Consider the following 21,843-nt stretch of genomic DNA (forward strand, 5'->3'; position numbering starts at 1 on the left):
GCGAGACTGATACAAAGTGAAGGTCAAGCAAAGCTTTATTTTGTGCCAAGCATCAAGAATCAAATTGACCGGCCAGGGCCGCCCCTTACAAACAGGCGATCTCTCTCTGCCTTACAGGCTAGGTTTTAAGGGCAAAGGCCATGTGGTTGGGCCTGGTCACGCACAGGTGGCCAATGAGATTGTAACACACAGAGAAAGCTGCACAGTCATGCTAGGTCACACATAAGTGACCAATTGAATCAATTGAATTACAATTTACCCTATAGTAGATATTTGAACTAGCCTATCACCTTGGTCAGAATTGGCCCCTCAAAGGCACCCAAAGGGCGGGGCCCATACTCCTTGGTAGCTAGGAGACAGTATGCGCCCCCACTGATTGGATGTCTCCACCTGGCCTGACCTACCCTTGTATTTGGGCTTTGTTACCTGGGACTGGTTTCCTGGACTTCCTTTTAAGTAAGTTCCCTGAGGGGGGGCAGGGTCAGATTAAGTTTTACTGCATAAACAACAAAATCACTGTTGAACCAGATGGCATCGCTCTGGCTAAATAGGCCCTTACAATTGAACTTACCTGGAACTGTCTGAGAAAGAGAAGCTAAAGGATAACTTAGAACCATGAAATCACAGAGCTGGCAGAGGCCGTGTGTCATTTGGTCTCATCACTTTAGTTTGTGGAAATGGAAACTAAGTCCTGAGAAGGGTACTGTAGCCAGAACCTGCAACAAAGTCCAGAACTTTTGAGTCCCACCCCCACCCCCTGTCCTGTGTAGTGTTTTTTTGGTTACTGCCTTCAGATGTATGAAAGATTCCTCTACGTGAAGCAGAACTAGATACTAGAAAACACACCATCTTCAAATGGGAGAGATGGCTTCTGTCACCTATGGATAGACAGCCCCTGATGCCAGCATTTCTCCTTTGTGGGGCTTCCACATACCAGATGCCCAGGTTCTAGCTACTTCCATAAAGAGGTCAGAGCCTCCTGAGATCACAGGTCACTATCCTTATGTAGCCAAATACTCAATGCTATTGTTTTATTTTAAACTTTTTGTGCATTTTAAATTATTACTAAGAATTTAAAAAGTTGTGCTAGAATATACAAAATATAAAATTTACCATTGAACCATGTTTAAGCGTACAATTCAGTGACATTAAGAACATTCAAATGGTTGTGCAGCCATTATTACCATCCATCTCCAGAACTTGTTCATCATCCCAAACCGAAACTGTCCCCCTTAAAAACTAACTCCCCATTCATCTCTTCTTCCAACTTCTGGTAATTTGTCTCCATGAATTTGTCTGTTCTCAGGTACCTCCTATAGATGGAATCCTAAAATATTACTCAAGGTTCATTTTTATGAGATTCTTGCTTATTTTAAAAAAACTGTGCCTCTACCATTGTGGTAAGATATGCAAGAGACCCAAGATGTGGAGAATTTGAGTCTATCTTAGCTGTCATATTTATGCAGAAGGAACATACAGCCCCTTTGGTGATTCCCATTCCAGGGTCTTAATACTTTGGTGCTCAAATTTGTCACAACTCTCGTAAAATTTCTTTTCCCCTACTTTTTTTGTCTGTGGGGAGAGGGTTTAAGGCTTCATTCTAGTCTCCGAAGTTTAAACATCCAGATAAAACTGTTTTGATCTATTTTTTTAAAAAATATTAACAAGAAACCCTAAGCGGCCTCAACAGATGTCTTGGTTCAGTAATGCCAAGTTTCATCCTGTTGGCAATATATCTATCACTATTATTTTATCCTGTTGCTTTCAGAGTTTTCCTCAGTTCAGAGGGTGGAGTAGCTCCCCCTGAGAGCAGTCAAGATGCGACCTGCAGGCTAACGGGGATATTGTACCATCCAGCAGTAGTGAGGGGGCCCTGGACTCACTCAGTGTCAGGCAAGGCATTAGCACACATCTAAAAGCCCACTTTGGATATCAGGACAATGAAAAGATTCAAAAATTTTAAATTATCACCCGAAAAAATTTGGAAAGTAATTAGTAACCATCATTGTTTTTTGTTTTGTTTTTGGCTCTCTTTTTAGGAAATTGATCAGCCAAAAGCCTGAGTTTTATTTTTATTTATTTATTTATTTATTTTAAAAGATTTTATTTATTTATTTGACAGACAGAGATCACAAGTAGGCAGAGAAGCAGGCAGAGAGAGGAGGAAGCAGGCTCCACGCTGAGCAGAGAGCCTGATGCGGGGCTCGATCCCAGGACCCTGGGATCATGACCTGAGCCAAAGGCAGAGGCTTAAACCCACTGAGCCACCCAGGCACCCCTTATTTATTTATTTTTAAAGATTTTACTTATTTATTAGCGGGAACAAGAGAAGCAGACTCCCCTCTCATCAGGGAACCAGAATGGGGCACAATCCTAGGACCCCAAGATCATTATCTGAGCCGGAGGCAGTTGCTCAACTGACTCAGCCACCCAAGCACCCCAGGAGGCAGGATTTTAAATTTGTTTTTGTTTTGATATTAAGGATGCAGTGTACTGTAGGTGTTAGTACCATAAGGAATAAATTAAGTGAAAAATAGAACAATTATTTATATTACTGAGTATCAGCACTGTTCGGACGATATTGTTCCTGGAGATGATTTGTCTCTATTCTATCTATCTATTCATAGATAGTTATGGATGGTGAAAGTTGGGAAGAAAAATTCCTGTTAGGAATTGTCCTTTCAAATATACCTTCTCCTATTTTGTAAAGTAAGCCTTTGGAGATGGGTTTACAGGTTTATAGTACAAGAGCCCCCACTTGGCCTGGGTAAGGGAAAAAATTCTTAACATACAGACAGCTACAGGACAGAGAGAAGCAGGAATACACAAAAGGGAAAGGTATGAGTTTAGTGGTTTGGTTTTGTTTTTTTAAATGTTCTGACTTGATCAAGGGCTGGAGCACAAGTCTTAAGCTTTATTCCGATGAGTTATCTTGAATGTTCCCCATAAAGTATTTGCTTTTGGATGGAATACTTTTCTAATCAGCCACATTCTACTTCGGCCCATATTTTCAGCTGCTACCCCTTAGGTTTTTAACTTTGAACTTCTTTAAATATAGCATACATGGAGAAAACTGTACATATCCTAAATTTACAGCTTGATGGATTTCTGCAAGCTGAGCATACCCATCCAAACAGCAGCTCAAGCAAGTGCTCTGGTGGTATCAGGTTCTCTCATTGCCCCCAGTATGGCAAAATTATTTGTGCCTGTTTTTGGACTTTATGTAAATGGAATCATACTGTATGTGCTTTTTGGTACCTGACTTCTTTTGCTCCGCTGTATATTCTGTGAAACTCATTCATGTTGTGGCTCCTCTCCTTAATTTTTATGCCCCTTAATTTTTTCTTTCCTTTCTCTTCAGATAAACCCTTGGCTTTGATGCGTCACCTCCTCGATTCAGGGTTGGCAGTCATGACATGTACATAGAGTGACTCTAAGATCTTCATGGTGATTGTTGATGGCTGACACTGTCCCCGCTCTTTCAGCTCTTTATGGTTATCTGGAATGTAACTGTGTTCCAAGCAGCCCAAAGGCTGTATAGCTAACTCATTAATCTGTGCCCGCTGGCTTATAGTTTGACTAATTGTAGCCTCCTTGAGATTTCAACGGAGCACTGACCCTGGGGAAACAAGGAACTTGGTGTTCCCAGAAGATCAAACCTGACCACGCTAGAAAATTGCCAACCCTGACACCAGCGAGTGTGCTTGAGATCATGTAGAGAATGCTTCTTCCCCTGCACGTGGACCCTCATCACCTCCCTGGCCTACCCTGAAAAAACTATTTGGTCTGGGACTTTGGCGATGATCTTTAGACATTAGTCTGCCATCTTCCCAGGTTGCTGGGATTTAGCAACCTTTCCTTTCCAACCGACATTTGTCTCTCTGAGTATTGCCTTTGAAGCCAAGAGCAGACAAACTTGGGTTTCAGAAACAGGAAGAACCCAGAACTAATAAGAGAGGAGGTCAAGCTCAGTGAACTCTGCCCTGTAGCATCTTTTTCTTTAACATTCTTCTCCTCTCTCCAACCCATTCCAGCCCATTTCCTCAGGTAGCAGAAGTGTGGTAGATGCCCATTACACCAACTGGGTTAGATTCCATGGCAATACTTTTCCAAACAGGACTCACTTTCCTATCTAATTAGGGAGAGAGCTGTGGAGGGGTGTGGTCTAGGAACCCATTACCAGCTGTCATAAAGGAATGGTTTGTTTGGCTGGTAATTTGTTCATGATTTTTTTTTCCTTCTTCTGGTGAGCTTGTGCATAAGAAATGAAATAATGCTTTTTAAAATATATGAATAACTTTGACATTTTTTGTGAGAGAGATTTATTTATTTATTTATTTATTTATTAAAGATTTTTATTTATTTACTTGACAGAGAGAGATCACAAGTAGATGGAGAGGCAGGCAGAGAGAGAGAGAGGGAAGCAGGCTCCCTGGTGAGCAGAGAGCCCGATGCGGGACTCCATCCCAGGGACCTGAGATCATGACCTGAGCCGAAGGCAGCGGCCCAACCCACTGAGCCACCCAGGCACCCTGTGAGAGAGATTTAAACTGCATAAGCACACAACTTAGTTGAAACAACTCAAGGGCTTTGATCCATTCAAGTCTGGGCAATTGATTTTTTTTTTAATTTTTTTTATTTTTTTAAAAGATTTTATTTATTTATTTGATGGACAGAAATCACAGGTAGACAGAGAGGCAGGCAGAGATAGAGGAAGGGAAGCAGGCCCCTTGCTGAACAGAGAGCTGGGTGTGGGGCTGGATCCCAGGACCCTGGGATCACAGCCTGAGCCCAAGGCAGAGGCTTTAATCCACTGAGCCACCCAGGCACCCGTGGGCAATTGATTTTAAAAAGATTTTTTTTTCAGGTCCCTTTGCAGAATGAAATTTATAATAGTAGCTCTGTAATTTTGTAGGTCATCTTTTTACTAAGCACTAGTCAAATTCATTCATCTTCCCATACTATGCAGAGATAAAGCCAATAGCTGTCTGAGTTAGTCAACTTCAAATGCTAATGCAGTATCAGGAAAATCAATAGGTGTCTCCCCTCTCTTGTAACTTATCCTGCTGGCCTCAAAGGTGGAGAATATTCCCTGGAATGAAGTCAACTCAAATTTTTAAGTTACAGCAAAAGTGGTTATAAAACAAGGTATTTACAAGATAATTTTGCATTTCTTCTGATACTTCTTTATATATCATAGTATTTGCTGAACAGGGAGAAATTTAGGAGGAAGCAGAGTCATTAATGGTGGCTGTGATTTAAAATGCTAAGGGAGATACAGACCCTTCTGTAACTCAGTCACTGCAGGAGGGGGAGTCAGGATGGTGTAATATGGTACAAGGAATGGTGAATCCTTTTGGCGGGTCTGCTCTTAACATTCAGTGACACTAGCTGACTGGAAAAACCACTCTAGAGGCCTAGCTCATTCAGAGAAGTCTCTTCCATTCTCCTCTTCTTGGAGCATGAGAGCCATTTTGACTTGCAGCATGAAATGTTGAAAATTCTGTATATGCAGGCACTAAAAATTCCCCAACTACCACACATTAAAGTCAAATGGATTAGAAAATCCATTGTTTGAAGTCTTAAAAGCAGAATATTGGTGAGAAATTTTAATTATTTTGGGACAGATGCTGGTAAGGGCAGCTTAATCTGAATGATGGGTTAGATGAAAGGCTGGGGCTCTAACCATCAGTGATGTAGCCACAATAGGAAATTCATATGAACTTGAATTAATCTCCAAAGCCTTTCCCCAAGTGCCTCTGTTTAAAGGAGAGAAAAACCTCACTCATTTAATGTCACAGTCCAGATTACTCTGTCACTTGCTATGGCATCTCCATCACCACTTGAAATGCCATAGGACTTATTACTGTGTTTTAGAGAATTCCTGCTTGTGGTGATCCCACTTCCTTCACCAAAGGCCCCTTATGTCTCCTGGACTCCTTGCCTTCCAGATCCTCACCAATGCTTGGTCTCACCTTACCCTGATATTCAGGAAGGCTATAAGAGAAAAAGATACCATCAGAGCTGGGAAGGGACCACCTAGATGAGCTAGTCCAGGCCTTCAAGCTGTGCTCCTACAAGTACTACAAGCAGCCTCCATAAAGTTGGGACTCTGAGAGGGGCAAGCTAAACTGGGGTTGCTCAGTGCCCTACAAGCTTTCCCACTGCCCTGCTTCAAACAAACCAGAAAAGAGTTTCAAACTCAATGACCTAGTCTAATCCCTGTCCTTTCCAGATAAGGAAATTGAGGTCTGAAGAGCTGACTTTCTAGATCCAAAGTGCATGAGAGTGGTGGGCATAAAATTGCAAAAAAGAGGTGATTTCTAGGAACCAGAAGCCCAACTCTCACTTGTGGAGCAGGATGTTAAAGGGCAAGCTAACTTGGTAAAGCTTTGGTTTCATTGAGAGATTTCGATCTTCCCAATGATGTGCTTGATACCTTGTTTTGATACTCTACATTTTTGGAACACAGCTTTGGAGTGTTGGAGTAGGTTGTTTCTGGAAGAAATTCAATGGCAACTTTCAGCTAGTACTTCTCATGGCATTGTGAGGCCAAGCACAGTGTACTAGGGTGAAGACTATTTCTTGACTTTAGGCTTGTCTTTAAAGTTGTGTGCGCGCGTGTGTGTGTGTGTTTGAAGATTTTATTTATTTATTTGACAAAGAGCACAAGCAGGGAGAACAGCAGAGGGAAAGAGAAGAAGGCCCCCCACAAAGCAGGGAGGGCGGGCCAGGGATGACAAAGCAGAAGGCAGATGCTCAACTGACTGAGCCAACCGGTGCCCCTAGGCTTATCTTCAGTCCATAGCTCCCTTCCCACCTCAAAGAGAAGACCATGATGAAATGATAAACGTGCCTCATCCACGCCTGGTGGTTTCCTGACTTGCGACAGTGTTGGAGATTCTTGCTCTCACTCCTCCACCTGCCTAACCTCATTTCTCCGTTAGACCCTCCCTCCCCAACTCAGATTCTAATATGCAACTGTCTGCTTGACTCTACTTGCTTGTCTAATAAACGTCGCAGACTCAACATGACCAAAAGTGAATTTCTGATCGTCACTCCCAAATCGAATCCACCTGAGCACTTTTCATCACGGTTAATGGCAATCTTAACTTTCCGATTACTCGAGCTCAGACCTTCAGAGTCAGCCTTGCCTCCTCTCTGTCTCACACCCTTCATCTACTCTAGCAGGAAATCCCGGATCTGACCAGTTCTCACCAGCTCCACTGTTACCACCTTGGTCTGAGCCACTGTAACTTCTCTCCTATCTTGCTTCGGGATCTTCCTAACTTGGCTTTCTTTCTGCCTTTTCCATTTCATTTCACTCTATTCTTAACAAAGTAGTCAGAGTGGATCTGCTCCTCCAATGCCAGACCCCAGACCCAGCCCTTCAAGCCGCACCCTCCCAGCCACACCCACCCTGGCCCTTCCTGCCTCCTCTTTCATGGTCACCCCCTCCACTCCTCATCCCCTCCCTTCTCTGGCCTTATCTCTACTACTTCTCCGCCTCACTCCACAGCAACCACGCCAGCGTCTGGGGTGAGACTCAAACTCCCTCGGCTTTGCTTCTGAATTAGGGCATTTGACAGGGGATTCCCTCTGCAGGGATAACTCCAACCAGATTTCTAACCCCCTCACACCTTCAGGATTTTGCCCAGATGTCCCTTTCTTTTTCTTTCTTTTTTTTTTTAAGATTTTTTTTTTTTTTTAATTTGACAGACAGATCACAAGTAGGCAGAGAGGCAGGCAGAGAGAGACAGGAGGAGGAGGCAGGCTCCCCGCTGAGCAGAGAGCCCCATGCGGGACTCGATCCCAGGACCCTGGGATCATGACCTGAGCCGAAGGCAGAGGCTTTAACCACTGAGCCACCCAGGCACCCCAGATGTCCCTTTCTTAATAATCATTCTAGCTAACATAGGAAGACACCTGCCACCCCACACATGTCTCTTCCCATCCATTCTTGCATATGGGTATGCCGGGAATATTTCTAAGTGGGAAGACTCTCGAGGAGCTCTCAGAACTATCGCGAGACCTGTCGCCCGAATTGCATGCCGGGAAAGGCCGTGGCTGCCATTGCGCTGGCTGCGTGCGGGGTGGTTTGTGGGCCACGCCGTCCTTGCAGTCAGTGTGGGGTCGTGGGCCAGCGGCGGAGTCGTCAGAGCGCTGGCCGCCTTCCTCAAAGAGTCGGGGAAGCTGAAAGCCCCTGAGTGGGTGGGAGGCGGGGTGCCAAAGGCACGGGCTTCGCGTCGTGAGGACTGCTTCGGCATGCGAGCTGCGTGCCCAGCGCGGCACCTGTCCCTCCCCGGTGGCGCTGGCGTGAGCTCGGTGCCCGGGGTCTGCGGGGGACGACAGCGACACTGCGTCATGCCCAGCCACTTCAGCCCACGCTCCAAGCCCTGCAGGGTCTGGAAATGGTGCGAAAGGACCAAGATGGGGGCTGCAAACGGACCGCCAAGGGAGAGCCAGGCAGGATCGCTGGACAGGTAATCGCGCATTACAACAAGCAATGCGGGTTAGTGGATTGCCTCATGGGCGAAGGGCGCGGAGAATCGCTGGGTTCAAAGGATGCATACTTAAATGTTTCCCAGCTGTTGCCAAACCTACCATCCAGAAGGATTCTGCTAATTTCCATTCTCACCCCCAGTGTGTTCTTTACTCCAAACTCTTTGACAACACTGCATTATCATGGAAAAAATTCTCTGCCGATCCCATAGGCAAACAATTATGTATTATGGTTTTAGTTTATATGTCTTTAGTTACTATTGAGTATGAACATCTTTTTACATCTTTATGGATAATTTGTGATTTTCACTTCTGTGAGTTGTCCTCTGTCTATATTTTTAAATTGTCATAGAGCTTATAAAAACTTTTTGAATTAGCCGTTTCTTAGTATTAAACTTTGCACTCGATTTACTGTTTATCTTTTTTTAAAAATATTTTATTTATTTACTTGAGAGAGAGTGAGAGGGTGAGAGATAGAGAGTGTGAGCGAGCACGAGCGGGGAGAAGGCCAGAGGGACAAGCAGACTCCCCCTGAAGGAAGAGCCTTTTTCTGGCTGGATCTCAGGACCCTGAGATTATGACCTGAGCCAGAGTCAGGTGCTTACCAGACTGAGCCACCCCAGGCCCCCCAACTTTTTAATTTTATGGTGTTTTGCTGGTCTTGAGATTTTAAATGTTTATAGTCAACTGTGTCAACCTTTTATGAGATAGAGTTTGTTGTCTTGCTTAGGAAAGTAGCTCTCACCCCTTCTCATATGAATATTTATCCATATTTTCTTCTAAGTTTTCTATGATTTTTTTAATTACATTGAAATGTTTCTGTAGTCTGGAGTTCATTCAGATTTAATATGTGTGGTAGCTTGCAAAAATGGCTACAGTTCTTTCTCCATCCTTCCCAGCATACACCCCTTTCTGTAAGGTATTGCAGTTCTACCCAAGAGGAGGGAGAATCTGTTTCCCAACCTCTTCAGTCTGGGCTGGCCTTGTGACTCACTTTGACCAGTCAAATGGAGTGGGAGTGACGATGTGCTGGTTCCAAGACTAGACCTTAAGAGACCTTCCATGGTTCTGCTTGCTCTGTCCGCCACCCTGTGAGTAAGCCTGCAGGGTGAGGGGATGCATGTGGTCCTTTGCTTTCCATCAAGCAAGCTCAGCGCAAGCTGACTTCAGAGATGTGAGTCGGTTATCTGAGACCATCAGTGGAGTGAGTGGTATCTGACAGCCACAGACACAGAGGTGCAGCGAAGACCAGATGAGCTGCTTTTCTGAGTCCAGCCCCAGCTGCCGACCCAGGGGAACGTGGACTAGATAACACTGTTGTTGTTTTTAAAGCTCCACAGGTTTGGAGCTTGTCTTGTTAGGTAGCAAAAGGTAACTGATGCATGAAATAGGGAATCTCCTCTTATTTATCCAGAGGTTAGCATGTGGTCTAACACCATCACTGAATAGTTCTTCTTTTCTTCATTGATTTGAAATGTCACTTGTATTCCAAATACATTGTTTTGGTTCTGCCTCCAGGTTCTCCATTATAGTCTGTTGATTAGGTTGTCCTTTGTGTAATAGCCTTGCTCCATGTGTTTCAGTATCTTGAAGGATAGGTCTCACTTGGTTACTCTTTTTTCCTACAATCTTTGGCTCCTGTTGTATTTTTATTCTTCGAGATGAATTTGGTATTTTTTCTTATTCAAAAAAATGTGTTGGGCTTTCAGTTGGAGTGGTATTAAACATATTATTTGAAAGGTATTGGCATTCAGAAAGTACTGAGTTGCCTTCTGTAGAAACACAATATTTTGAACCATTTAAGTCATATTTTACATATTTCAGAAGAATTTTATAGTTTTCCTCATGTAGTGTTCTCACACTTCTCATTAAGCTGGTCTTTTGTATTTTTTTTTTTTTTTTTTAGATTTTATTTATTTATTTGACACAGAGATCACAAGTAGGCAGAGAGGCAGGCAGAGAGAGAGGGGAAGCAGGCTCCCCGCTGAGCAGAGAACCTGATGCGGGGCTCGATCCCAGGACCCTGAGATCATGACGTGAGCCGAAGGCAGAGGCTTAACCCACTGAGCCACCCAGGTGTCCCTAGTCTTTTGTATTTTTAATTTTATTTAAAAATAGTTATTTTTTCATTATTATTTTTTATTATTTTTGATATTTAGGTAACTTCACCTTGTATTAATTTTGTAACTGACCACCTTCCTCAACTTTGATTATTTGAAGAAAAAATGTTTAAAGTTGGGTTTTTCAGCTATACACATCATTTGGCAAATAATATTTTTTCTGCTTTTCAATATTTTCCCCTCTATTTTTTTTCTTTAAGATTTTATTTATTTATTTGACAGACTGAGATCACAAGTAGGCAGAGAGGCAGGCAGAGAGAGAGGTGGAGGCAGGCTCCCCACTGAGCAGAGAGCCCGACGTGGGGCTCCATCCCAGGACCCTGGGATCATGACCTGAGCTGAAGGCAGAGGCTCAACCCACTGAGCCACCCAGGCGCCCCCTCTATTTTGTTTTTGAATATTTGGTTAGCTATCACAGAATAATGTTAAAGAATAGTGATGACAGGGTCACGCTTTCCTGAATCTTACTTGTATTGTTTTCTTTAAAAAAGTACCTCTTTGAGAGCAGGGTCCATGTTTGGTCTTTTATTCTTTCTCACTTGATTCTTAGCATAAGGCCTTGCTAATATGTGATGATAAACACGTATTTAGTAATTCAAGGATCACATACTTACTGCTGACCTTCCCTATGTCAGACACTGCACTAGGTAAGGGGAGTGTGAAGATTAAGAGGAGGTTCCCCAGGTTCAGGGCTCTTTTAGTCCATTTATATTGTATGGGTTTTGGAATTAGATAGAGCCAGGGCCAAACCCTGGCTTTGTGTCTTATCGGTGGTGGGACTTCAGAAAATGTATGTCTCCTTTCTAAATTTCAGTTTTATCTCCCTGAAAATCTGAAAGTTAATAGTAATGCTCCCGTGAGTCTGTTGGGAAGATTGAAATAATTGTGTAGAAAAGCATATTGAAGTTCTGAGTAAATGAACAGAAATAGGAAATACAGGAAAAGCAGCCAAGGTGTGGGGTGTGGTGGGGAGGGTTGGTATGGGCTCAGATTTAGACATGCTAAGTTTTAAGCACCTGTGGAACTCTCAGTGAAGTTCTTTGTTGGGCAGTTGAATATATGGATCTGGAATTTGGAGAGATTTAAATTTATGACTGTGTTACTTATGTCCTTAATGTTTCAAGGCCAAGAAAATCACTCTTGGCCATTACAAAATGGGTGTTTTGGAGGGGGGACACGTTAGGGAGGACATGCCTGTGAAGCTAAACTGAAGGTAGAAAGCCACTATAACGGAGGCATCTCAAAATGAGGGAATTATCAGGAGAGGCAAGTGTCATAGAGTGGTCCAGGGAGCTGTGGACGACAAAATGTGCTGATGTCAGCATTCAGAAGGTCACCGCTGCCCTCTCAGGAGCAGCTCCACTGGAGGGGTGTGAGTGGGAGCCTGATTACGGTGCAAGTGGGAGGTGAGAAAGGAGAGAAGAGCTCTCCTGAGAGGATAGAAAGAAGTGCATCACTGTCCATTGGCTTGGTGGCTGGTTCATCTGCATTGTTGCGGGTTCAGATGTGTCTCTGGAAAAGTCTTCCCTAGTGGCTACAAACAAAGCCTATTTCTAATAGGGCCTGAGACACCCCTTTGGCAGGTAGCTAACAGAGTGTAACTACCAATGAGAGAGGATCTCCCTACTTACTGATGGAATGCAGTAACACTGAGGGTTGCAGAGAGTGTAGAGGGTCTCTAGAACATCAGCCCAGCGGACAAGGTGTTTATCAGCAGCATAGGCTAGAGTGTGTGGCAAATGGGATAGTACCAAGCAGCAGAATTATTGGTTCCAGCATAACCATGACACCCAGTGATGTCAGTAGCAGTGGCTGAAGGGTGCAGAGGTCCCTGGAAGAAATGACACATCCTTTCCAGAGGAGGCAGTTCTCTGAGTATGGTGGTGCCTTATGACATAATAGGAGATGGTGGCTGTGGTTCCTCATGACACCTGACTGGGCTTTTTGTTAGTCCATTTGAAGCAGTCCTTGGGGTTTCTCAGGAAATATGCAAAGGACTTTGAGGGGTTTAGAATTCTATATGCAGGTAAGTGTAGGAGCCAGCAAAATATAGGTAATGGGTTTTCCTATGTTCCTTTGTATACCGCTGACCTAGAGTGTTCCCAAGGCAACATGGGTTGCCAGGAGAAGAAATTGTTCTTAACCAGGCCATAGGAAACCTACCAGAGCAAGACAACTTACTACCGTCTCTGGGATTGTCTGTGCATTTCATTTTAGTGACACACACACATAATACACACACATTTCTGAGATGAAATAATCTGGGTAACAGTGGGTTAAACAATACCTACTGCTTGTTCTTCTTCTTTTTTTTTTTTAAGTGTTATTTATTTATTTTAGAGAGAGAAAGTAAGTGTGTGAGAGCAAGTGAGCACACCAGCAAAGGGAGGGGCAGAGGCAGAGAGAGAGAAAAAGAATCTCAAGTAGACTCTGGCTGAGTGGGAAGCCCAGATGTGGGACTCCATCTCACAACCCTGAGGTCATGACCTGTACTGAAACCAAGAGTTGGGCACTCAACCCGAGTTACCTAGGCGACCCTGAATGGGTGTTCTTTTTTTTTTTTTTTTTTTTTTTTTAAGATTTTATTTATTTATTTGACAGAGAGCACAAGTAGGTGGAGAGGCAGGCAGAGAGAGAAGAGGAAGCAGGCTCCCTGCCGAGCAGAGATCCCGATGTGGGGCTCCATCCCAGGACCCTAGGATCATGACCCGAGCCGAAGGCAGAGGCTTTAACCCACTGAGCCACCCATGCGCCCTTTACTTTGGTTTATTACAGTACTTCTCTCTCTCTCTTGTTTTTTGGTTTTTTGTTTGTTTGTTTTGCTTGCACTATCTCCAAGTAATTTGGAAGCCTTTATCTCCTCTTTCACATTTATAGTTGATATTTAAAAAACATTTTATCATAAGCTTAAGTAGTTGTAAATGAAGCAGGTATCAGATTTTTGCATATCATAAATGTGCTTCGAATGTATTTTAGAAACTGCAGATTTAAGTCACCTATTCATAAAATATGCCCACCACATAATTAAAGAAAAATTCCTTATTGCCAGTCCAAATAGCCAAATCAGACTTCCTTTCTGACAAAGACTTTCGTTCTTAAAGTTTTTCAATTCCATTCAGATATATTCCTATGACAGCCATCCCACTTCTGAATTCTCATCCTAAAGTAGAAAATCAGCAATAGAGAGAAGACAAAGGCTTGAGACTGCCTTCAGTGTGACACTGAATGACTAAGGCTTTACCTCCACTATTTCCTATTTTACTTGCTTTGCTTTGTCCTCACAGGATTCTGTTTCAGGAGAGACACTTTCTCAAACTATGGTTTTAATGAAGTGAAAGTGTTTTAAACCCAGGACAAACCCAGGTAGGACTGGGGAAGGCTGTGTCTTTCCTTTGTGTGGAGGGAAAGGAGGATTGTCAAAGAGGAGGTGGTAGGAGGCCCAGTCCCACATCAGAGGCCTGCTAAGGTTTTCACTTTTAGGAAAAGACATGGAAATTTGGGAACTAGGATCCATGCCCATGTGTCCCCCGAAAGCCTTGCTGTGTCCCAGCTTACTCGTACCTGTTAAAAGACCACTACTGAACTGTGGTCCATAACCAGAAAGCAACGGAAAGACAGAAAGAAGGCATGTCTAATTAAGTTCACAGTGCAGAGGTAGGGGGCTTCTGTTCTTCCTCAGGGAGGCACTCTTAAATTCATATCTCAAGTTCACTCCCAGCCCACTTGCAGGGATGATCTGCAGGCTAAGGAACCTGGAGCTGGAGCCCATAGATAATTTGTATTATTTTTGCCTTGGATTAGGAGGGAGTCCCATCATTAGCACCTGGGGGGTTATCCTATCACAAAAGGGGAAATTCTTACTGTGCCTGAGTTGCATTCTTCTCTCTTACTCTTCTGTGTTATTGGGTCCCTGTATTACTGGGCCTTACCTACATAATCCTTCCCTTTCTGAGCCTACTAGTCTGAAGGAGAGGATTGCTACCTCCCTACCTTCAGTTAGGGCGGTAGTTGCCACAAGCGTTCTCATGCCCGCCGGCATTCAATAAAATCTCCATGGTCCTTTCAGCGGCAGAAAGTGAGCCTCCTCCTAGATATTCTTCTAGCTTCCTGCAGTCTCTCTTCTAATGCTTGCAATGTTAACCTTGTTTGCCTAAGTTGTCAGGATGTTTTATTTCCACTGCCAGAGTGGGAACTCCTTGGGGGCAGGTTTTTTCCCCTCCTTCATTTTTTTTTTTTTTTAAAGATTTTATTTATTTATTTGACAGAGAGAGATCACAAGCAGGCAGAGAGGCAGGCAGAGAGAGTGGAGGAAGCAGGCTCCCCGCTGAGCAGAGAGCCCGACGCGGGGCTCGATCCCAGGACACTGGGATCATGACCCGAGCCGAAGGCAGCGGCTTAACCCACTGAGCCACCCAGGCGCCCCTCCCCTCCTTCATTTTTGTTTCCTCCGTAGTACCAGGCATGAGGTATCACAGACATAGGTGCTCAACAAATATTAGTTGAATGAATGAACTTGGAGATGACATAATATAAATATAAATATATGAGCTATGCCTTGACAAGACTCAGGCCACAACTATAAAATAAAATTCATATAAAGGAAAATGTGGATGTCAGATTTACAACTGAGGCTTTTAGCAGTTACAATGGATGTCATTGGCTTATGCGTTTTTGACAAGGAAATTCATGGAATCTGAATAGGTGGCTCTGTATTTTTTTAAGTTTTTATTTTAACTCTAGTATTGTTAGCATACATTGTTATATTAGTTTCAGGTGTACAGTATAGTGATTCGACCATTTTGATGGCATTTTGTGGTTAGGATGTCAAGCCTGAAACAGAATTCTGAGGCTGAACTATCCTGCCTCTGGGCGCCAGATGGCGCTCACACACCGCCAGAGAAGGTTTTGCAACGGTTAGTCTCAAGGTTGTGTTTACTGAAGGAGATTGCTATGGCTCTGGCTCTCTGTGAAATTCTGCAACAAACTAATTTCCTATAGACTTCTGGGCCATTGCTGTAGTTTCCGAAGAAGGGTTTAATACACACGCATGAAAATCTGGTTGTAAAGCACCCAACTCAGGCTGTAGTAAAGGCCAGATCCCATTTCTTTGAGTGCAGTGACATTGTCTTTTCCTGTGTGGTCTTTGTGCCTTTCAAACAGCTTCCTTAAAGGGAAATGGTATATGAGAGAGAGAGAGAGAGAGAAAGAATTCTCAGGAATCACTGTTGACCTTCTGAGAAACCCGGGATGCAAATACTTAGGCAGATCACTCTCCCTGAGTGAGCAAGCCTGGGTTTCTTCATACACGAAATGAGGACACTGTCTCAGGGCTCTGATCTCTGGGGAGCTGAGTTTTTATTGTCTTGTCACCTCTCATCTCCTTATTCTGCAAAACCATTGTGCCATAATCTCTTTGCTGTTTTCTCTCCTCCATCATTAGTCTGCAGGGATGAAGTGATAAAAACAATAATAACAAAAAACTGACTCTGTCACTTACCACCTGAGCTGGTGTCCTCTTGAGCCTCAGTTTACTTATCTGTAAAATGAGGTTAACAATACATACTTGAAAAGGTTGTTTTTATAAGAATTGAATAAAATAATGAATGTATGGGCAGTCATGTGCTTTCTTATACCTCCGAATAAACAATAAATGTAGACTAACACTAACCAAGAATTTGAGTGTGAAATCTCTGTTGATTCATTTTCAATCTTGCTACTTCTAAGCCATCACATTTGCTTCCCTTCAGTTGGGCTGGCTCTTTATGACATGATTGTTTTCCTGTTCTTTTTTTTATGGGACAAATATTTACTGAGCACCCAGTGTGCTCCAGGCATTGTACTAGGTATTGCTGAGACCGTGACAACAAGGAGAACAAAATCCCTGGCTTCATGGAATGTTTAGTGGCAGAAATAAATAACAAGTAAACACATGTAATTACAAATATTTGCTATGAAGGAAACAAGTGCTATGGTTAAAAAAAAAATAACCGCGAGGGTAGAGATTTTAGTTAGGATGGTCAGGGGAGGCCTTTTTGGGGAGGCAGAATCAAAATACGGAGGGAATGGAGATGAGGAGGCATGCTTTCCTTGGAGTAGGGTAGGGGAAAGCCCCTGAATGCCTGCCGAGAGATTTTATTCTCCTTAAAGAATAAGTACAACTGTGCTTACGATAACATAATAACACTGTCCTGTAGCATCTTGCAGTCTGCGTGAACACAGTTCTTGGGAGAGTGCAGCAAGTGCATCATTTTACCCAGGAGCTTTACTCTCAGCCTGGTCCGAGGAGGTGCCTGCTAAAAGCTGCTTCAGTGAATAAATGGTTACAGCGGCCCCTGGGTGTGGGCAAGGCAGGTATTACTGCTCCATTTCAGGGATGTTTATTGGCTTGTCCCTAGCCTTGTGGATCACAAGGTAGTCACAAGAGCTAGAATATATATATATTTTACTTCAGTGTTCTTCTCAGTTTTCATTCTTTGGAATGAAAGTTTCATCCTTATGTTTATGGAAGTTTTCTTCTATATACAAGAGTGTTTAGTCAAGATACAGTTCATATATTTGACTAAAACCAGTACAGTCTTGTAGGGAATGAGTTGTTTCTAGGTAACACTCATGATAATCCAAGTGGAATTATCCACACCACCTACACTCCACCCATAAAATTCTGGACAGGTTTACACCTGCCAATTGCTGATTCTTGGGTGTAGTTCACAAACCAATGATTAGCTCTAAAATTCTGTTGCTTCTGTGACTTATTAAAGAATGATTCCAAAGCCTCAGGAAAGATGGAGTGACACCATTGTATATATTGTAGAACATCAGTCAGTATTTTAGGAGTGGTAGATGGGTTCTTTCACATACCCATATGTATTCACCCCTCTGTCATAGGAGGTAAAGTTCATGTGTATCTCATGTGTTGGTAGATTAAGTAGTTAGCTAAAGAGATGCCTGAATAGAACAATCTGAAGGTACGATCTCTGGTCAAAAGTCTTGTAGGGATCTGGAGTGCTGCCCCAATGGCTTTGTTTCTTTATTTCAGGTAAAATCCTTGCCTTGTAGCCTTTCTTTAAATACAGATATATTAATCCATCCCTGGGCTTGATTAGGTTCTGAGAGAGATGCAAAGGACACAAGTCATTCCTCCCTTCCCCCACCAAGAAATTCATTCATTCATTCATCCTTCTCTAGGTGTTTCCTGGGTATGCACTATATTCCAGATGTTGCGTTAGGCTCTGGAGGAATCAGATAGCTAACATATTTTGAATGCTCATTACCAACAGACACTTACTGTTCAAAGTGCTTTTATGTATTAATTCATAGGCCCTGTTGATAAATCAGAAAGTCCAGAGAGGTTAGATGAATTACTACAGCCATACAACTTGGGAGTAATAGTGACAGGATTCAGACTTGGGCAGTTTGGTTCTAGAACCTGAGCCTTAATAGGGTCCCTGCCCTTGAGGAGCTCACTGCCTCTCTGGGAGGACAGAAATGGAAAGAGATGAGTTGCAGTCCAACAGGGCTGTGGTTGAGGGGTAACCAAGGAGGGCTTCTGGAACTGGCTGCCTAGAGGAGCTGAGAAACCATTGTCAGACAGGAAACTGACCCTGGAGCCATAGTTTAGTCACAAACAATACAAACATGAAAAAGCACCTCTTTTCTTTTTCACAGACTTCTTTACTTTGCTCTTTAGGAGTATCGTGCCTCTGAGCTAACTTTAGTAATGCAATTTTAAATTATTTCTAAGATAATATAAATGAATTAATTACTGATTGAAGCAATGAACAACATTTGGGTTTGTAAGATATGGCAAGTACACCATACATAAAGAATTTCACCGTATGTTCTTCCTTTTCTCTGTCTACTTCTTCTGTTTTCTGGGTTAGGTTTGGAAATTGCCAAGCTGCTGGTGGCTCTGCCAGGACCACATAGACCTCATTACAACCCCTAGAAATGACTTCAAGGGGAAAGTGGGCGATAAATTTAGCCATACCAGCATGAGATTTTATCTGTTTATTCTACTTGCTTATTGTTCCTCAAAATCTTTGTCTTGTCTCCTTTCCCTGAAGTTCAGTATCATTGCTTTTCCTGCCTCAAGGACACAGCTCATAGCCTGCCTGTTTAAGGAAGACTTCCCAGGGCCTTACCACTGATTCTTCTTCATGCCACACTCCTGTGGTGCTTAGAATCTGTACCATTCATCTTACTATTAAATAGGCACGGCTTTGAAAAGCTGACATTTTTACATTCTGACTTCACATTTCATAGCTTTTCCCCAAACAGAAGCTTCTAGTTAGCTATACATGTAGGGTTGGGCTTCCTTTTAAAACCGGGAAAATCTTGAATGTATACCTAGAAGTTTCTCTCCTTTTAACAAGTCAACTGTCGTAATTCTGTTTTGTTTAAAACTTAGTTCATTTTGTGACTGACTGCTAATACTTTTGTATAAACTTCACTTACACCGAAGTTACGAAAATTTATAGGCATCGTTGTGGTGGTTGCACCTTTTGAGAATATTTGCATTGTTTTGTATACCCTTAAAAAACTTTTTAGAATCATAAAATACATATAAATACAACTTACTGTCTTAACCACTATCCTTTTAAATTCTCTAAACATTTGAGCTAAATAATCCAAACGCATTTCTTTATTTTTATATTTCTAATATAAATATATAGGGCTCCACATATCACTCATTAAATGTATCCCATTGGAGCATTTTTGCTCACACAGTAAACACCATTTTTACTGTTCTATGGTAACAGTGAAAACACATGATAGATACATCAGGAATATATTTACTCAACAAATTTATTGCATTTTAACTTTTGCATTTTAACTTTTGCAATTCTAATTAACTCTAGCTTGTGAAAGGCTAACTGACAAGTTCCCAGTTGTGGGCATCGGCACCAAACTACCACATTGTGCTTTTTATCTTCACCCTTTCCTAGCTTTCAAGTGTAATTCATCCTCAGAGCTGGGGTGAATTATTTTTGACATTACATTGACCCTTATGACTTAAAATCTAAACTAATAATATGAACACTTACTGCTGCTACTACTAGTAGCTAATAATTGTTAAGTACTTAACTATATTGCCAGGGACATTGACTTATATGTGCAAAACTAATTCTAGTCCAGTCCTGTGGAGAGTAAGAGTTGATAACGTACCATGAAGTTAGACCTACAGTGGATGCAGGTGTTTCTTGTCCTCCCCTGAATTTGTTCTTGGGATAATCAGGCAGAGATACTAAAGCTCACCCAGAAGTGAGTGAGTAGTAAACTACCCTAGATTGGAAGTTTCTTGAATTATTTATTTTTGATGCCGTAAATGTTGCTTAGCATATAAATGTTCGAGAAATATAAATGTTTGAGAAATAAATTAATGAATGTTACTTGATTAGAGCCCAACAAAATATAGCAGCACCATGATGGGCATTGAAATGGCAGGGAAAACAGCTGTGGAGGGAGCTGAATTTGCAGCTAGAACTTACCTGCTGTTAGGGAAGGAACTATTCCTGTCAAGGAAAAAATTTAAAGTACATAGTGTTGGCTTTGCTCATGATTGCAAATGTCAAAATTCCATTAATTTGATTTTTAAAGTTTAAGGTATTCTGCCATTTGGTTACTCAGTATATGAATAGAATGACATTTATTCTACTTGGCTCTCTGTAAGCTACACATGCACATTTGTTTGAAGGGTATCATTTATTCCTTTAATGAGAATTTTGGGAGCACACCATGTTGGGCTAAATAGGATAAGTGATCTAAAAGGAAAGAACATACTCTGAAGTTTAGACTCTAATGGAGGACAGACCTCATATACATGAGAGTCTTAAGTTATAATGAAAAACTGTGGGATTAAGTGGCAATGAGTGATACAGACAAGACAATGCATCTGTAGAGTTGGGAAAAGGGAGAAGATAAGCTGCTAAGATCTTATGAGGATGGTAAGATTCTGCTCAGACTTAGCCTGCAGAGAGGGGAAGACAGAGGGTCCTTTAGGAGTGGTATATTGTGATCTGGAGCAAGAATGAATAAGGACTAATTTTTGAGGAAAGGTAATTTTTTTTTTCATGGCTGGAGTGAGGAGGTTTTTTGTTTTTTTTGTTTGTTTGTTTGTTTGTTTTTTAATAAGGTTATTGTATTTTTTTTTAAAGATGTATTTTTTTTTTTAAGATTTTATTTATTTGTTTGACAGAGAGAGACATAGCGAGAGAGGGAACACAAGCGGGGGAGTGGGAGAGGGAGAAGCAGGCTTCCTGCAGAGCAGGGTGCCTGATGTGGGGCTTGATCCCAGGACCCTGGGACCATGACCTGAGTCGAAGGCAGATGCTTAATGACTGAGCCATCTAGGCACCCCTTAATAAGGTTATTTATTGAGCACTTACATGCCAGGCATTGTGCCAAATATTGAGGTACATCATTAACTTAATCCTTAATATAACCCTATTGCGTAGCTATTACTAACTTCATTTACACATGAGGAAAATCAGGCTAAGGGAGGCTAAGTCACTTGCCCAGGGTCATACAGCTCAGCAGCAGCAGAGTAGACACATGATCTCAAGTCTCTCCCTCACAGAAGTTCATGCACTAACCTATCTGCTCTCCTCCCAGTTGGTCCCAAACTGGATGGAACCTATATGTCAATCTCCGTCTCCAAGTCTCACCTCCCTTTAGTAGATTCAGGGAAAGGTGGGTTTACGTTATGTTTCCTCTGCGTTGTTTCTCTGTAGCACATGTTCTTTTTCACTTTTCTCAGCCAGGCCCTGGGGCTCTGCTGCTTTCAGAGGCCGTCCATGGCCTGGACACTACAGCTGGCGTCCTTGCGATATGATGCTGCTGCACAGAACAGGGAGGTGGAGAAGGACATGGTGTTTTTCCTGCTTTGTGACTTAATTCTTTTCCATGTCGCCAACACAAAAAAATTACTGAAGAAATAAACTGGAGGTTATGTTAGTTTGGATGTAGGTTTAGTTGTGGAAACAGAGACCCAGCATTAATAGTGGCTTAACTGTGACGGGAGTGTGTTTCTCTGCCATATAAACAGTCCTGAGTTGTTACACAGCTCTCCTTTCTCCCAGGGACGGGGTCCAGACTTCTCCCTTACCGCTCGGCCATTACAGGGCAGCTTCGTGTAAGATCCGAGGTGGTGCACCGTCATTCTATATCCTAGCAGAGTCTTTTAAAAGGAAGCCTGGAAGTTGCACACATCACTCTTACAATT

The sequence above is a fragment of the Enhydra lutris genome, unplaced genomic scaffold, assembly GCF_002288905.1.
Source record: "Enhydra lutris kenyoni isolate GAN:26980312 unplaced genomic scaffold, ASM228890v2 scaffoldscaffold8, whole genome shotgun sequence".
Lineage (NCBI taxonomy): Eukaryota > Metazoa > Chordata > Mammalia > Carnivora > Mustelidae > Enhydra > Enhydra lutris.